This window comes from Mus caroli, chromosome 8 (assembly GCF_900094665.2).
Source record: "Mus caroli chromosome 8, CAROLI_EIJ_v1.1, whole genome shotgun sequence".
Lineage (NCBI taxonomy): Eukaryota > Metazoa > Chordata > Mammalia > Rodentia > Muridae > Mus > Mus caroli.
This window is the reverse complement of record NC_034577.1, coordinates 109,895,196-109,913,628: the sequence shown is the minus strand read 5'-3', so window position 1 is coordinate 109,913,628 and position 18,433 is coordinate 109,895,196. Positions and strand designations below refer to the sequence as shown.

At 43.2% G+C, this 18,433-nt stretch overlaps 1 protein-coding gene and 1 pseudogene across 1 annotated transcript in view; both read right to left on the bottom strand.

The window, feature by feature from the left end:
- Window positions 1-18,433, bottom strand: part of Cdh13 (cadherin 13) — a 1,030,912-nt gene that overhangs the window by 577,295 nt on the left and 435,184 nt on the right. The window lies entirely within an intron of this gene.
- LOC115031836 lies at window positions 4,047-4,211 on the bottom strand (annotated as a pseudogene).

Genomic DNA, 18,433 nt, shown 5'->3' with positions numbered 1-18,433 from the left:
TTTGGTGAGCAGGTGTCACCTGGAAATAGGAAAATGTTACAAGACAAGGTCTTGCAAATTGTGCTCAAGGAATGTCAACAGCTTGCTTTATTTTGCTCCATTGTTGTCGTGACAACCCTGACATTTCAAGTCACAACTCTGTGAGGTAAAGCCTAATAGGAACACAGAGCCAACGAGACACCCTTGGGACAAGGAAATAACATGTCAGAGTCAAACCCAAAAGATGTCAACACAAGATCGAGACAGGAATATGACGGAGACTGCTGTTGTGAGCCAAAGGCATGTTCTCCTATGGAGCATGGCAGAGCCCAGAGAGCAGATTCTAAACATGTCAGTACTCGAACGAGTGAGCTGGGGGCTGCCACTCACAAGCGCCATGATGTTAACTCCTGTTGTCAACTTAGCAGGATCTAGAATTACCTAGAGGGAAATGTCTCTGTAGGGGATGATCTATATTGTTCGAGGTAGGAAGACCCTAAATATACACAGTGCCATCCCATGGGCTGAGGTCCTGGAGTGAATAAAGTGGACAGAGCTGAGATCAGCTTTCTCACATTGCTGCCACTGGCACTTCCCGCTATAAGGGACTGAGCCCTTAACTGGTGAGCTGAGATGAACTTCTCTTTCCTCAAAATCTTCAGCCAGGTATTTTCTCATAGCAATGACACAAGCAACGAACACAGAAGCCTTCTCAGACAGGAAGTCTGCTCAGGTATTTTTATTACATGTATTTACTTACTAATTGTGTGTGTGTATGTATGAGTGTGTGTGCATGTACATCATGAAGTCAGTTTTCTCTTCCTACCACGTGGTTTCTGGGTATCGAACACAGGTCCTCAAACTTGGTTGCAAGCCTCTTTACCCACTGAGCCATCTCACTGGTCCAGGAAATTTTCTCCAAAGCAGTCTATTTCCCCTTCTTGCTTGTCTCTTGACCAACGGCTCTCATCCTTCCTAATGCTGCCACTCTTTAATGTAGTTCTTCATGTTGTGGTGACTACCCAACCATAAAATTAATCTATTGCTATTTCATAACTATAATTTTGCTGCTGTTATAAATCATAATGTAAACATCTCATATGTGACCCTCATATGTGAAAAGGTCGTTTGACTCACAAAGGAGTCATGGCCCATGGGGTTGGGAACTGATTCTCTTGACCAACTTCACAAGTCCATCTTGTCACTGAACTCACAACATACACGCGATACTCACTTGGGACTAACACCCACTTTCCAATTCAATGGTGAATGGACTTTAGCATCTATAAATAAATATTCTGAGGTTTAAAGTCCAGGGAGCGATGAAAACTTTAATAAGGAGGGTTTGTGAGTGGCGTGGAGTGCAGTGCAGTGGGCTGGGAGTACAGCCTTGTTATGCAGATTCAGCCACCTTCTCATACATATTTCAAAGCTATTACAAGAGAATCAGAGTTATTTCAATAATTTTTGTCCAGTAATATTTCTCAAAGCAAACTCTATTAAGCCAAATTAAGCCATTGATCAGATCAGTTTTCTTCACTGCATAGTAAAAGAATTTCAAATGAGAAAGGTCCATTTTACTTCACCAGAGTGATTTCCATCATGACTCATTGTGCTATATGCAATTTTTATACCAATGATATTTTTATACATTGATTGTTTGGGTCAAATTAAATTCTTACCAATGGTGTTTCTGACTCATGGGTCTGTTTAGAGTTGGGCGAGGACTCAGTCTACCAACTTCAATTTTGCATTTTTTACCCTTTTGACAGGATCACTGGGTTCTTGCATCGATGACTCACTAACAATAAATTTCCTCTGGTTGGTTTGGGCTCCCATCATTTTCTTTCATTTTTGTTCTTTCTACTACATCTAATTTTTCACAGGCTATCACAGTGATGTTCCACAATGCTAGCAATATTTGATCTCTCAGTCAATTTTTCTTCCACAACAGATTTTACAGTGTGTCATTTTACCCACTGCCTGTTTTATTTTGTCTGTGATATTTCTAGCAGCAATATTATGAATTGGATTCCAGACAGTGCTATGTACTTATTTCTCAGAGCAAATACTATTAGGAAAGCTGACAGAAACCCTGATTCCAAAGAACAGCCCCAAAGCCACACTGAAAGGAACGATGTCATCACTTGTTGCTTTAGAACTCAGGAGGCAAAGCCACAGAGACGTTAAGGAACTGGAAGCCCTGGGCAAGTCTTGGAAAAGGAGTGGATTTCAACCTGACTCTACCCTCAGTGCAAGAACCCTAAGGAACATGTTAACCCACACCTAGTGAAGATGTGCTATCTTCACTGAAGCTTGATGGTAAGACCTCTTCTTGTAGACCTACTCTTGTAGAGTAGGAAGTCAAGCTCTACACAAGAATGTCCATGCTCACAGAGCTCATCAATGATCCCCAAGCACTGCCTTTCCCAGGTTGCCATGGGAACGAATGTCTCAACTCTCTTGTAGCTTCAAGAGCATGTCCGAGAAACCCTCTTTCTTGATATCTCCCTAAACATGGTAGTAATTGGGCTGGTGCTTGACATTTTACTAGTCTTTTGGTTTTACTTTGGCCACCCATCTACGCACTCTGAGGCACATGCAAAGATCTCAATGTGCTGCCTTTTCCATTAGAGCAGCCAGGCAACCTGGCATAGGTTTGAAAGCTGTGTTGATAGTGACACAAGCATGGTTGTCTCCCTAAATTATTATTTCTCCATTTTCTTGCTGTACAAATTCAATTTTCTTTGAGGCCTCCAACAAACTGACAAAACCATTTTCTGTCCCCTTTCTGCTTCCCTTGCAGCTAGGATAAACTATGAGACAAGACCCTGACCTCTGCAGTGTAAGTAGTGGCATTCTTCTGGTAACTTCCTTCATTGTAAAGAGGATATAAAGCCAGGGCTGGCTTATCTTCCCCTCCTCCCAGGCTTACTGACAGGATGGATGGGTGTCCTTTCACTGTTACAAACATGAAGACGAGTGTGAAGACTAACTACAACATTTAAAAAAGGCGGAGTGAAAGGTAACAATAATTCAACTTCCACATGGTTCTGTTGAGTGAAAATCCATCCCCACCAGTCACTTACCTTAGGACTTCCTGGTGAGCAAAGAAACCAACCTCTATCCAAGGAAGCTATTCACATCCAGGTGTATTGGTTAATTGCAGCCAGATGTACCCTGCCTGGAGCATGCCTGGTGCTCGCTAAATACATGAGCACACTTTCTTCCCATGTTGTTGGAACTATAAAAGCTGGTGCCTTGTGAAGACAGATATGGGTTCTTCATGAAGATGTTCAGAAGGGCGGAGTCATAGATTCATAGCTAGCCCTGTTGGAACTATAAAAGTTCCAACAGGGCTAGCTCCCCCACAATGCCCAGGTAAGGGCTGGGGCCAGTTCTACGCAGCCCTCAGACATCAACAGGTCCCGAGGTGGCATCCCACACCGGGGATAGTAATGGACCCCTGCTGATTCGGGGCCATGGATCCAGATATTGCCCCTGGTGGTAGCACAGGCCAGGATCCCACCATGGTCCCAGGTGGCATCGCTAGCTACTCACATAGGGCTGTTCTTCACTACCCTCGATTCTCCAGTTCTGCCTCTCTTTATTGTGCCCACATCCTTCTGTTTTCTCCTTCCCTTCCCTTTCTTGACCATTTACTTGCTCCCCTTAGTGGTATGAAGGATCTCTGAGTGTATGGGGTTGTCTTGGGAGGGGCCGTGGGACTGCTGTGTCCCATGTGTGCATTATGGTACCAGGCAGGGGTCATTTCAAGCATTGTCTGCCCTGTTCCCCCAGGACCTGTGCAGCATGCACATCTAATCATCATCTCAGGCCAGCTCCCTGTCCAGATCCCATGGGCTGATCTGGTGGTCATCTGAGACCACCCTACCCAGTGGAGTGGCCCCATGCGAGGGCCGTCTGTCTCCGGTTCATTCCCATCTGGGGCCCTCAGTCCCAGGCAGAATTCTTCTACTCTGTGGCTTGCTCCCAGTCCTAGGGGCCTACATCAGGGCCTACATGGTGCAGGACTGGTGGTTGTCTCAGACTTGCTTTATTCAGGGAGTTTTAGGCTACTAATTATCCAGATGTTCACAGGTCAGAACACTGAGCACAGATATAGCTTCTTCTCTCCTTTCAGCCACCTATAGATGCACATGTGACACAGCACCCCTTTTCCCCCCACCCCCTCCCCACTCCCTCCTGCCTGCAATGCTTCTAGGGGCGTGAATCTCAGGCATGTTAAACAGATACTGAACGACCGTGATGAAGAAATCTGTAAGCACTGGGGGTGGAGGTCGTATCTGTTCACAGCCCAAAGCTCATAGAAAACTCCAGCTGTAGGTTCTATGGAGTTTCTCTACAAGCTGACATCTTTTCCAATCCCTATTTCATTTTTCATATTGTGGGAATGTAGCACAGAATAATAGAGGTGACAGAATTTTGGCAGGTCTGATGTGGTCTCGGCCTGGCTACCTGCTGCCTCTGCTGGACCTGTTGGTAATCTACCTGGACCTCAGCGTCTACATCTACAACACAGAGGAGGGTACAGCCACCAGGGTACAGGTGACAGCCAGAGGTCCATCCAGCCTCCATACTGTGTGCCCTCTCTCTAATCCCATTGCATATTCTACATCTGTACTGTCTGGTTTTGTGTGTCCACTTGACACAAGCCAGAGTTATCACAGAGATCCAGCTGTGGAGCATTTTCTCAATTAGTGATCAAGGGTGGGAAGGCCTCTTGTGGGTGGTGCCATCCCTGGGCTGGTAGTCTTGGGTTCTATAAGAGAGCAGGCTGAGCAAGCCAGGGGAAGCAAGCCAGTGAGTAACATCCCTCCATGGCCTCTGTATCAGCTCCTGCTTCCTGACCTGCTTGAGTTCCAGTCCTGACTTCCTTTGGTGATGAAACAGCAACGTGGAGTGAAAGTGTAAGCTGAATAAACCCTTTCCTCCCCAACTTGCTTCTTGGTCATGATGTTTTGTCCAGGACTGACTAAGACAACATCCCATGTGGCATGTCACAGTATAAATTGTCCCAGCTCCTTGCTGAAGTAAAGACATCCAGCAACTACCCATCCAAACCCCACTGGGCTTTTCTCTGAGGCTATTTTGAGACCCTAGTAAGAGAGCGTGTTTAAAACTGCGCTGCATCTCAACGTGTTACGATTCACGCTTTTGTCGAGAGAGAGTCTGCACTCATATAAATATCCAATTACTATATATTTAGTGGTGATATTTAGAGAGCCTGAAAGAATCTCAGCTCCTGCTATGGTTCTGAATCATCCTTATTAAGAATCAAGTTAATTGCTCCCAAACTTATTAGTCATTTCCCCATTAAAAAAAATCTCATCACAAAATTGTTTGAAAGGGAAGGCACCACTCAAAGCACCCATCTGGCAGCAGACAGAAACATTTTTTCCCCCTTTTGCTTGGCTTTACTTCACATTGTTGCTGTTAAAATACCGAAAGCTTCTCTAATGACTATTGACCTTTGTAGTTTAGGGATGCATTCTGGTCTTTTCCACACAGCTCTTAATTCTGTCCTTGTTTATATACATGGATGCTAAAATGAAACATCAGCTCTGTGGCTTTCATTCATTGGTCTAATTCTCGTGTCATTCTGGATTCCTAAACCTTTCCTCCCCTGGACAGCTATTGCTGCCTTGCAGTTCACAGGAGACTATGTTTAGATTTGGGGGTTGGCTTGATCTTGTATAGATCTGAAGCCTGTTACCACAGCAGCTATGAGTTCACGAGTCCACATGCCTCACGCAGAACTGAGCTGCCTTCGAGTCTCCGCTTTGGTTCTTGTGATATGGGTTTGTATGTCCCATCACGAGTCTTTCTTCAAGGTCTTTCCTGCAGCTGATATAGGACAGGTGCTCAGTAAACACTAATTAAAATGACCGGCTTGAAACTGTCCGTCTTTTCCTAAGATTTATTTTCTTATTTATATGTTTATGTTTGTGTGTTTAACTATGAGGCCAGAAAGGGTGTTTGAGTTGGAGTTACAGACAGTTATTAGCTGGGTACTGGCACTGAGGACTAAACAGTGGTATTTTGCAAGAACAGCAAGTTCTCTTGACCGCTTAAATTCCTTAAGGACACTGTCTGCCTCCAAAGGCTAAAATTTGCTTATGAGGACAGCAACAGAAGTGCCCAATGTTCTGCAAAGATTCCTATACCATTTGTATGGTAGACCTCTTCTTGGATTAGAACAAACTTCCTGCTATTGCTGGGCCTATGTTTTGAGGGACACACATCATTGGTCAGTTTCATGTAAGACAGGAATATACTTCCCGTTCATTTTAACACAGGACTCACAGGTGGTCTATGTGGACCCTGGGTTGGCTGTTTAAATTACTTAAGTCTCAGATTTTTTCATTTAAAACTGGGGCAATGATAGGATGTATCTCACAGTCTTATCCCAGGACTGCAATTGTCCCCATGCATATAAAGTATTCAGAAAGACCTCTGGCTTGCAAGACGGCACAAGAGATACAAGAGGAGAAGCCTGAGCTGAAATCACCCCCTTCATTCATTTAGTCATGAGGTGATTATTTCATATAAGAGTTGGGGAGTAGAAAAGTTAACATGTCAGCCAATTCTTGTCACACTGGAGTGTCTACGTTGGGGTGTGTGCATAATTATTTTTAGTTCACAGCCTTCAAATGTTAGGACTATGCAGTTGGAAGTTCCTTATTCTGAGAGCTGTGGCTGCCTTGAATCATCTCCAGAGTAAAGACATCCGGGGCACAAGATGGAGGGCTCTTCCCCACTGTGGGTAATCCTACCAAGAGCACTCCATCATCCTGACACTTGATCCTCTGTTCTGCAAAAGGCAGAGCCTCCTTGACCTTCGCCCATGCCACTGAGCTGCCGTGGGATTTTAACGAGATAAAGATGATGAAGCACTTCAATTTCTTTAAGCAGGGACGAGGCAGATATGTCATTTTTATTAGTCCAAATCTGAAAGTGCTCTTAATGAGCATCTTAGGCTCCAAAACGCGCTACTTAACTTTATCTGTTTGGCATTAACCAGTCAGCAATGAGCCTCATTGGAAATAAGGCCACGGGGCAGGATTTTCCTCATATAGAAATGTATACACCGAAGCTGTGTGAGTTCCTTTTGTTTTTCATAAGCCATGAATCATGTGAATAAATGGTGATGTGTTTTGTAGAATAGTATATATCCATTACAGCCGTGTTCCCCAAAGCAATCGAACGAATGCAAAGAAATCCTTGTGATGCATTATTGATGTAATTTATTTATATAGGTTTCCATGCATGCTAAAGCTAGCCAATCTCATATCTGTGTTGCCTGCTTGGGAACAAATACACAAGGGTAACGGTGAAAACAAAGACATCCTGGATAGAAGGCTAGAACATTTTTCACTGTTTTGTTATTGTTCTTGTTTGTCCATTTGTTTGTCCCTTTGTTCTGTTTTTAGACAAATATAGCCCTAGCTGGCTTAGAACTCATGTAGATCCCGGTGGCCTCCAACTCACCTCCCGGAGATTCCCCAATTCTGCCTCCCAAATACTGGGATTAGAGATATGCCCCACTATGCCTGGCTAAAAGCTAGTACATTCTTTGACTGTACTGTATGCCAGATTTGTGGCAGGTATGTTGAAATACACTGATTATTCACCTCCTATTTTGCATTTGGTGAGAGTCATGTTTCTACTTGATCACATGAAGTTACATTTTTGCTACTTCTGCTACTGATGCTATTCTGTAGTAGAATTTGGCAATTCCACCATCACACATAGGATGTAAATTCTTGCTCATGCACTTGATAAGCAACACTCACAGGGCTATAAAGAATTTGGACAAGAGGGAGGGGGAGAATCTTGGAAAAAGAAAGTGATATGTGGGTGAGATGCACGTGGTGTTTCCATCTTTGGGACTCTTGGCCTGACAACAAGATCAGCCAGTGCCAGTCGAGTGACTAAACTTACCGAAATCCCTTAGTTCTGATGGTTTATTCCACAGAGGACACACAAGCCATCAGGAGAAAAATGGGCAAATTCAGATAGTTGAGACTGTCGAGAGAGAACCTTGACTTCTGTCTGTCAATCATGCTCTTCAGTCTGCTTCTGTGGACCACTGAAGCACATCTGCACAGGCAGTCTCTACATTCACTCATTCATTCATTCATCTGTTCATCCATTCATCATCCATTCATTCATCCTTTCATTCATTCATCCATTCATTCTTTTATTCATTCATTCATCCATTCATTAATTCATTCATGCACCCATCCATTCTTTTAATCATTTAGCCATCCATCCATTCATTCATTTCTTCATCCATACATGTTTCCATCCATTCATCCATTTATGCGTTCTTTCACATTTTATGTGTTTATATTCACATGTGAGGGCACATGCTCCATAATGCACATGTAGAGATCAGAGTGCATCTTTATATTTCTACATGGGTTCTGGGGACTGACCTCTGGTTGTCAGGCTTGTGTTTACCTGTTGAGCCATCTCATTAGACAGAGGTATAGCTCACCTCAAGCACGGAGTGTACACATTTGGGTTTAGGCAAACCAAAAATAAATAAGCAAATAAACAAATAAAAACAAGCAAACTGTTCTTTGTTCTTTGAGGAACAAAACAAAATCTAGCTTTGCTATAATATTTCATGTACAATTTCCGGGATATAATCCAAGGTTTTCATGACATCAAAAGAAAAAAAACAACAGGAAAACGTAAAAAGAAATTCATATCCTTATTTCTTTGTGTATTTACTTGAGAAATGATCTCACAACACAGCCTTGGCTGACCTGGAACTCCCTATATAAAGCAGACTGGCCCTGAAGTCACAGCAATCTGTCTGCCTCTGCCTCTAAAAGCTAGGAGTAAAGGCATTTGCCACCAGGCCCAGCTGAAATCATTTCCTTAAATGGATTCTACTGCAAAAGAGGAACAGTGGCTTGGGACTCTATCTTATAAAGCTTGAAAGAGAAGTGTCAGCTGCAATAAGCAGAGTTTGGTGAATCCAGATAATTAAAAGAAATTAGGGGGCTGGAGAACAGTAGAGAAAACAAGGGTAAATGTCGTTTATATGGAAAATCCAGATAAAAGAAATCAAGATTGGCAACTTCTAGCTAGGCCAATGAGATGAGCAGCATAAGAAATGAGGCGGGACCTGAATTTCTGGGTGCTGTATCAAAAGAGTGTGGTCAGATTACAAATGACATGCCAACAAACAGAATGATGTAAAGTCAAAAGTTTTCCTTAAATATTACAAATTAACAAACAGCTATTGTATGAAACATGTAACAACCCAATGTCTAGAGAGGATACATTTGTTGAAACAAAACTTTATAAACCTTGCTACCAACCAGCAGCTGGTTCACAGATCAAGTGGCTCTACCAAACCCCTCAGTGGTTTGAGGGACGGGAGACACCAAGCTCCCTATTCTCACCCAGCAGAGGAGGAAGGATTTCTCCTTAGTTTGTTTTAGGAGAGCATGGTAGCTGTGACACCAAAACCTGACAAAACATTGTGACCGAGAAATTATGGAACAATGTCTCAATCAGCACAGAAAAATCTACAAGAAAACATTAGCAAGATGCTTCCATCAGTGTAGAAAATGTAGCCAAACAGGTTTTGTTGTAGGGATATGGGCCTGGGTTACCTCTCAAAATGTCATCAACAGACTCTGCTACTTAAACAAATCAAGCATTTAAAAAATATAGAATGGGGCTGGAGAGATGGTTCAGTGGTAAAGAGTACTTGCTGGTCTTCCAGAGAACCTGGCTTAGGTTCTCAGCACCCATGTCAAGAGTGCTACCATCTGGAGTAACACTATCAGTTGGCAATCTGTTGCCCTCTTCTGGCACTCACATACACCAACCCATACACAGACACGTATACAAAGTGAAATAATAAAAAACTAAAATCTACAATTATTTCAATAAGGTCTGAGAAAATTTGCAAAATTTTGCTCTGATCTATGATAAAAGAAATGCTATGACATCAGAGAACAGAAGGGATTTCATCAAGATGACCACTGTCTCGGAAATATCATTAACAAGAGATTAAAAATCTTCACTCTGATCTCAGAAAAAAAATGGCAAGGGTGATTATTCACTGCATCACTTTGCACTTTGTGCATACCTTTGCGCTGCAGGCAGCAGAGTTCCTGCCAGGATTACAGGAGAGGTGGAGTTGCCACGGTTCTATATTGGTACACAAGTTGAAAGTCCTTGGGTCATCTGTGTTATGGCTCCAGGTCACATAAGCAAAGTCAGCAGTCTGAGAGTCACTTCAGGGACAGGGAGATGTTTTAGCTCATACACTGCTCTTGCAGAGGACCTGAGTTCCATTCTTAGCACTCATGTGCTGCAGTTCACAATGGTTAGTAACTCTATCTGCAAGGGAGTCTATGTCCTGTTCTGGCCTCTTCAGGCACCTGCACTCGTATGTACACACCCACACAGGGACACAGAAATTAAAGATAAGATAAATCTTGCAGAAGCAGAATCAGTGGCTTCTAGATGCTAACGGTACATATTTTGAAATTAAAGTTCAAGAAACAAGTTAACTATAGTAGTGCCTAAAGTATGAGGGTCTTTAGAAATAAATGCTACCAAAGACATTTATGATTGTTTTAGTGAGAACAGCGCTGGTGGAAATTAAAGAGAACATACAGAGATAGCAAAATCTACTATGCTTATGACCTCAGTGTTAAACACGTTCATTTTCACAAAAATTTTCCATGGACTCACACAATACAGATCACAATGCCACCAGACTTTCTCTAGAGGCTGGCAAGTTAATGGTATAAGTCATGGGAAAATATAAAAGACGTTCCTGGGGGTGAGAAGACAGGATGAGGTTTGCCACACAAGTGCATACATCTCGGTTTAATCACTTGTGTCCATGTATAAAGTGGTTGGTACCTGCAATCTCAGCCCTGAAGAAGAGGAGGCAGGCAGATTCCTGTGGCTCACTAGCCACGACTCATTAGCCCCGCCTCTTAAGTGAGCTCCAGGCCAGTGGGAGACTTTGTCTCAAAGAATAAATAGGATGGTGCTTGAAAAATTACATCTGATTGGCCAATTGACTCTTACATCTGAAGTTTTTACCTCTGGCCTCCACTTGCATGCAAATACACCTGTACACACACACACAGACACACACACACACACACACACACACACACAGAGACAGAGCCAGAGACAGAGACAGACAGAGAGAGAGAGAGACAGAGGGAGGGAGAGAGAGAGAGAGAGAGAGAGAGAGAGAGAGAGAGAGAGAGAGAGAGACAAATAAATCTTGAGAAAGAACAAACTTGAAAGACCTGACCTTGCTTGAAGGCTTATCAGCCCTCAGAAGAGCACAGGAATGGTTGAACAGTGCATTCCATGGGACAGAACACACAGCTAGCAACAGACCTGGTATTTGGCCAATTGACTCTCCACAAAGATACCAAGCTAAGTCGACGAAGGAGACAATGCTCTGTTTTTATTTTAAATAACTTACTCTGCGATGACTGGATATAGAAGAGGAATAAGGCGGACCCTGGGGCTTATCTCAGAAAACTCACACAGCAAATAAGTCTAAATACACACAAAAGTAATTTTAATGTAATTATCAAAATTATGCAGTTATTTTTTCATTAATGGATTGATTGGTGTGCATGTGTGTGTGTGTTCACATTCTGTCATGTATGTGTGGAGGTAAGAGGACACCTTTCAAGAGTCAGTTCTCCTTAGACCATGTGGGACCCTGGTCATCAGGCTTAGCAGCAAGTACCTTCCTTTACTGATAAGTCACTTCAGTGGTCTTTTAAAATTATAGTTATCTGAGGAAACCATGAAAAGACTTTTCTATTCTAGATGTATAACCATCAATTTCTTAAACTAGAAGAAACAAAAGTATAGATGCAAAATATTAAAATTGAAAGGCATTAATATTTAAAAGTTTTGTCCCCCCAAATCCATCATTAAGAAAATGCATAGGTGGGTCACAGCCTGGAATGAAATATTTGCAAATCTTGCCCAATGGATTTTCCCCACAATATGTAAAGAACTCTTATAAATCAATGACAAAAGTCAAACAACTATATTAAAATTAATAACAAAGCAAGATTATTAAAATGTTAATCATAAAAATCTAGGTAGGACCTGAGCACATAGTTATTCAGTACAAACATAACTTTGTGTCTGGTAATATTCTTTGTAAAATATAAGAAGCAGGATTGCTGAGAAATTTTCACTTTTTATTTTCTGAGACAGCATCTCACCAGGCAGTGCAGGCCATGACTCCCTTGCCTCAGAATCCGGGGAGCAGGGATTATGGGCAGGCAGCACCACATCTAGAAAGCAATCACTTTCTGGAATGGCCAGGTGTGTTCTCTGATGCTGTGAACGAGTCTGTGTCTAGCTATGGACACGCCAGGCCTGTCGAGACATCTCCATCCTGATGACTCTAAATGAACAAGGCATGGCACCGGGCTCCCATCGGTAACAGTTCCTGGAGTCAGGGTAAACGCTTTAGTCATTTCCCAGGACTTAGGCAGAACATTTGGGAGATATGGCTTCTCATTTTCATTTTGGAATATTATCAAACAGTGCTCACAAGCTCTCTGTGCCAGAGGAGGAAAGTCTGGCGGTGCCATCCTGCTGAGTTGGATGTCCATATGGACCACTCAGTCCTGTCAGAGCTCCTGCGTGCTATTTTCTCTCTCTAGTTTTATGTTCACTGGGCAGGATGTCTGGAATGAACAGGCCAGGATCAGAATCACACGACTCTGCCTCTGGTCGGTTTCCTGCTTTGTCACATACACTCCTTCATGCGCACTGTCTTTCCTCTCCAATGGTTTGGTGACCTACCACCAGGAGGTACAATGTAGTTTTCTTTGCAGTTAGGGACTTGGTTTCTGCAGCAGTTCTGTCCACGGGAAGATTCAGTATCAGGGATCTGTAACTGGTCTGGTTTCTAGCACGTATCTTATGTTTCCAGAGCTAACTCATGCCATACCCAGCATCAAGCACTGTTCAGATTTCTCCAGGAAAAGATACACAGTAATTACAAATGCTGAGTGTGTGTGTGTGTGAGTGTGTGTGTGTGTGTCATACAGTATTACTTTGTTATATTAAGCATACCACTTAATATAATTGTCTTATCATATTTAAATTATCGTGGGGAGAGCTTTAATAGTGAGATAATCTACATGGGATCCATTTATAGCTGAACACACACTCATTTTTTCCTTTTTATTTGTATGAGATCAGTATAATCTCTCGACATGAATGCAACCTGTATTTCAGAACTCTGAAAACAGCTTTCTTCAAGGGACCTAGGATGTCACCAGGTCACTTTAGGGAGGAAGACCTGGGGAGTGTTCCTCACCATCTGGGTGATTGCCTAGCCAACCTTCCTGATAGGTAATTAAATAGCACCTAATTACATATACAGAGAAGGTCAAGCCTCCAGCACTGCCTATTTTAATGCCAAAGGGAAGAGATGTAGTCACTAAGACATCCTGCCTGCACACACCTCAAGAGAACCCAGGGCCTGGCACTAAGTGTCCCTGGGCCTACCACTTGTACAATGAGACAAGCGAGACTTGAACCCCAGGCTGCAGGGGTTCCTCTGTCTGTCTGTCTGTCTGTCAGTCTACCTGAGGACATTGATAGTGCTTTATGGGCTGTTTGTAATGAACTGCCTGCTCGCCAGACTCAAATCCAGCACTCAGAACACTGGAGCGCTGTGACCAATGTGTGTGTCTTTCAGATTTTAGGCATGGAGACTCCTCTCTGAAAGGCCATGCTACCTTGAAAACTCTGGATTTCAGTAAAGAGGATGGAAAAGGGTTTTTGTGCCCAGGGAATGTTGAGGAATGCAGGCCAGTTGCCTTTTGACAACTCGGCTCCGACCCACGGGATCTTGTTGGAATATAGACTCACAGAAAGTCAGGTGAGGCAAGAGCCCAGCATTCTGTCTGTGCCTGAAGATGAAGATGGGCTTTTTGTCCCCCGACAGGGGCTTGAACTGGCCTGTCACACAGCTGGTCACAGGAAATGCATAGCTAGGATCCAGGTGTTCGAAGTCTCATTACCCAGACACACAGATAGCTCTTCTCCCCCACAGGAAATTCTTCCAGCTAGCTGCAGGGAGAACAGGTGCTTCTGTGGGTTTCCTGGAGAAAGCGTTCCTCCAAGGAAAATGGAACTGTGTTCAGTGTTTGCAAGCAAAGGCTCATATTAAAATGTACATGCCAGGGGCTGGAGAGACGGCACAGCATTAAGAACTGCTTCTCGCACTTGGGTTCGGTACCCACATTCACGTGGTGGCTCACCACCATCTGTAACTCCAGTTCCTGTCAAGTTCTGTGGGCCCTGCATACATGTGTGCAGGCAAACACTCATATACTTAAAAATATCATTTCAGGCATCTGTATTATTTCTGAAATAATACAGAAAGACAACATCAGTTTGGGTCTCATTCAATTATTTCAAGTAGCTTTGATGTACTCTGGAAATGAAGACTCCTTACGAACGATGAATACACACCAAGAATTTCCAAAGACAGTGAAATGTGCCAATTATAATGTACATGCAGAATTCTAAAAGCTAGGCACAAACATGAAATAAATTTCTAATTCACTGGGCTGAGTGTGTAGTGAAGGGATCGTATTTGCCTGCACTGGGTTAATATTGGGTCAGATAAAATATATTATTTGACCGATTTTACTTCTTTACATTTATTGTTTTGAACACCAACACCTTTTTTTTACATTGAACATATGCCCTAAATTATATTTCTATTGGCCACTGGTTCAGGTAGGTAGCCAGATAGATGCAGATGATAAATTCATAGGATGAAAATTAAGTAATTTATAATTTGTACATAAATTTAGATATATGTGTCTTAGTCAGGGTTGGTATTGTTGTGAAGAGACACCATGACCAAGGCAACTCTTTGAAAGGACAACATTTAATTAGGGCTGGCTTACAGGTTCAGAGGTTGAGTCCATTATCATCGAGGTGGGAATATGGCAGCATCCAGGCAGGCATGGTGCAGGAGATGCTGAGAATGCAGGAGCACTACATCATCTGAGGGATGCTAGCTTCTAAGCAGCTAGGATGAGGGTCTTAAAGCCCATGCCTATAGTGACACCTACTCCAACAAGGCCACACCCACTCCAACAAAGCCACACCCACCCCAACAAGGCCACACCCACCCCAACAAGGCCACACCTCCTAATAGTGCCACTTCCTGGTCCAAGCATATACAAACCATTGCAGTAAGCCTCCTATGCATATACCACTTCAGAATTATCTCATGCAAATACAGACCTCTTCTCAAATTGACTATACATGCACCTATACATTCTGGATATTTAAAAAGATTTATTTTTATGTTTAATTATATATGTGAGTAAGTGTTGGAGAGGGGAGTAAATAAATGTGTGAGTACAGGAGTTGGCAGAGGCCAGATGTGTTGATCTCCTGGAACTAGGGTTATAAGCAACTGTGAGCTCCCTGACATGGATTCTGGGAAAAGAGCCGGGGTCCTCTGCAAGAGCAGTGAGTGCTTCATCCTCTCAGCCATCTCCTCATCCCAGTGCTGCATATCTTAAACATTGGTTCAAACAGTTTTCACATCTCATGTGACATTACTTTTCCTTGTTTAGGAGCCAAGACAATGGCTAACAAGCCCAACGTGTTTGCACCTGAAAACTGGTTTCCTGAGCTGACAGTTTCCCAGTGGTGTGGGAGGGAAAAGAATCTGCGGCTCCCTTCAGTTAGAGTCCTCTTTCTCTCTGATGTGGGAGCATTATTGTCCCAGTGAAGGCAGCAGTTGCTCTTCTCAGCCTCCAAGTGCAGATGGGCTGTGTTTTGACCACAGCTGTCTGGAGCCCATGGAGAACAGCAGCTTAACAGTTCAGTGACTCTGTCCACAGGCAGAGATAGCCTCGGCTAGTTGTTTAGCCTCCTCACTTCATGTCTACTGTCCTTTCCTGAGAAGAAAACCTCATGGACGCATACCCCTAACAGTACTGGCACTGGGTATGGCTTAGATGAAACAAAGTTGGTACGGACTTGACAAATTGCCTGGACACATGGAACACTCACTCACTGCACCCTGGTTGCTGTGGTTAGCATTTCTAATACTTGTGTATATTCCTGGCTCTTCTCTTCTGAGCATGTCCAGAGCCACACTTTCCTGTCCTCTTTGCGATAAGGCAGGGCTGTGCCACATTCAGGACCAACGGGTGACAGTAAGAAATGTTATCCCTCCTATAAAAACATTTACTGGGAAGACAAATAAATCCAGAATGTTGTCCTTTTATGACACAGACCATGCTGGCACAACACCTCATGATATTAGATGGCTCATGCTTACAGTGTCAGAAGTAGGGAACCTGAGGCAAGAGGATAGATAGCTCCATGTTCAAGACCAGCCTAAGATCCACAGTGAGACTCTGTCTCAAAACAAACAAACAATAGATATTGATGCCATAGTCTAGTGTGGCAGACTGTGCAGAACATAATTCCCTTTAGCCTACATTGATAATGTGTCATGAACAAGAAATAAATCCCCGTTGTTAAAGTTGTTACACATTTAGGGAGCTGTTTGTCATAGCAGCCTAGCTTAACCCAATCTGACTCAAAATACTGTTGCCCAAGACAAGACCTTTGCTGAATCAGGTTTTAAGGTTTGCATTTCCAAGGGTCCATGGCTCAAACTTTCCCAGATAAAAAAAATAAGCAATTTGGTCATTCTTTTGAGAGCAATAGTAAGTCAATCATCACATGGTGTACAGGGAGACTCTTATCTCTGTCCAACCCAAGTAACATATCTCTTCCTGCTGTGACAACCAAGACTTTCCTCTGTGAGGAAGTGGACTCTTTCAGCTAGGTTTGCTTGGCTGAAAGAACTTCCTCTTCTATAACAGTTGTTTTACGATCAAGATCCTTTTTATAATATCACACCAAGGCTATTAAATAGACCGGAAACTACAGATCATAAAAATGTCAACAGTGAAACACTCATTTCTCTGCAGGTTGAGAAATAAAAATCAATATCTGTTAACTTACTCCTCAAGACCAGAGGGAAACAAAGGGAGATTTCAGTAGATCTGTTGGTATTCTTTAGTCCAAGTTCATGAATTCATTGCTGTTGACTAGAAGGGACCTCAAAGGCCAGCAGAGCCATCCCATGACTGTCCAGATTAAGTTTATTGTGGCCCGTGCCAAGATATTCAGACACAGAGACAGGAAGATCATGAATTTCTAATAATACATTTTAAGAGATAATTAATGATTTTACAGCTTTTCAGAAGCCAAGAAAGCTGAAATTTGTTGTGGCAAGAACAGCATTTCTTAATAAACACTCCGAGGAGCAAGAAGCTTCCAGAACAGCCAGTGTGATATTTTAGGTAAACACAAGATTTTTTTTTCATCAAGATTCTTGGGGGGGAAAAAAGTTGAAATTGGCCTAAAATTTTTTGGAGAATTTTTCCAGTGGGTTGGGCCCGTGCTTCTCTCTCTGTTTCTTTCATTTCCTTATCTGGTCTGAAACAAGAGCATTGATTTCAGGCTGGTGCCTGGAACCCGAGAGACACATCCTGGATGAACCGTTAGTATAGACGCTTTGTTTTCAGACTCTAAGAGATAATTGCTAGCGGCTGCCTGCTTGAGAGACAGACGCAATGTGTCAGCTCTGTGGTCCCGGAGCTGTGTGGACCATCCACTGTAAGGTGACCAGGGTTATCGGTGGATCCAGTGGCTACAGCGAGCATTTGGGGAGAGCTGATAAGGGTGAAATGGCCCTGGGTCAGGAAGAGACAGGATAGCGGGGGCTGGAAAGAAGTGAGGGCAGCCCTTCTGAGACAAAGCATGGCCAAGAGGATGAGTCTCTGGTGGCAGATTTCCCGAGAGAAAATCTCACTAAGCTCTGCAGTGTCCTACCTGACTATGCAGGGCTTTAACCTCTCCATCTGCTTCATCTGCTTCTGGTCTTTCCTTCAAAATCATGAGAACAAAGCTTTCTATCCTGTGGAGCTATATTTGCAAAGCATGTAACAAGAAAAGTGTGTTAAGGTGTGCATCTTTCTCTCTCTCTCTCTCTCTCTCTCTCTCTCTCTCTCTCTCTCTCTGTGTGTGTGTGTGAGAGAGAGAGAGAGAGACAGAGAAGCTAAGAGAGAGACAGAGACAGAGAAGCTGAGAGAAAGAGAGACAGAGAAGCTGAGAGAAAGAGAGACAGAAACAGAGAAGCTGAGAGAGAGAGAGAGAGAGAGAGACAGACAGACAGACAGACAGAGACAGAGAAGCTGAGAGAGACAGAGACAGAGAAGCTGAGAGAAAGAGAGACAGAGAAGCTGAGAGAAAGAGAGACAGAGAAGCTGAGAGAAAGAGAGACAGAAACAGAGAAGCTGAGGGAGACAGACAGAGAAGCTGAGAGAAAGAGAAGCTGAGA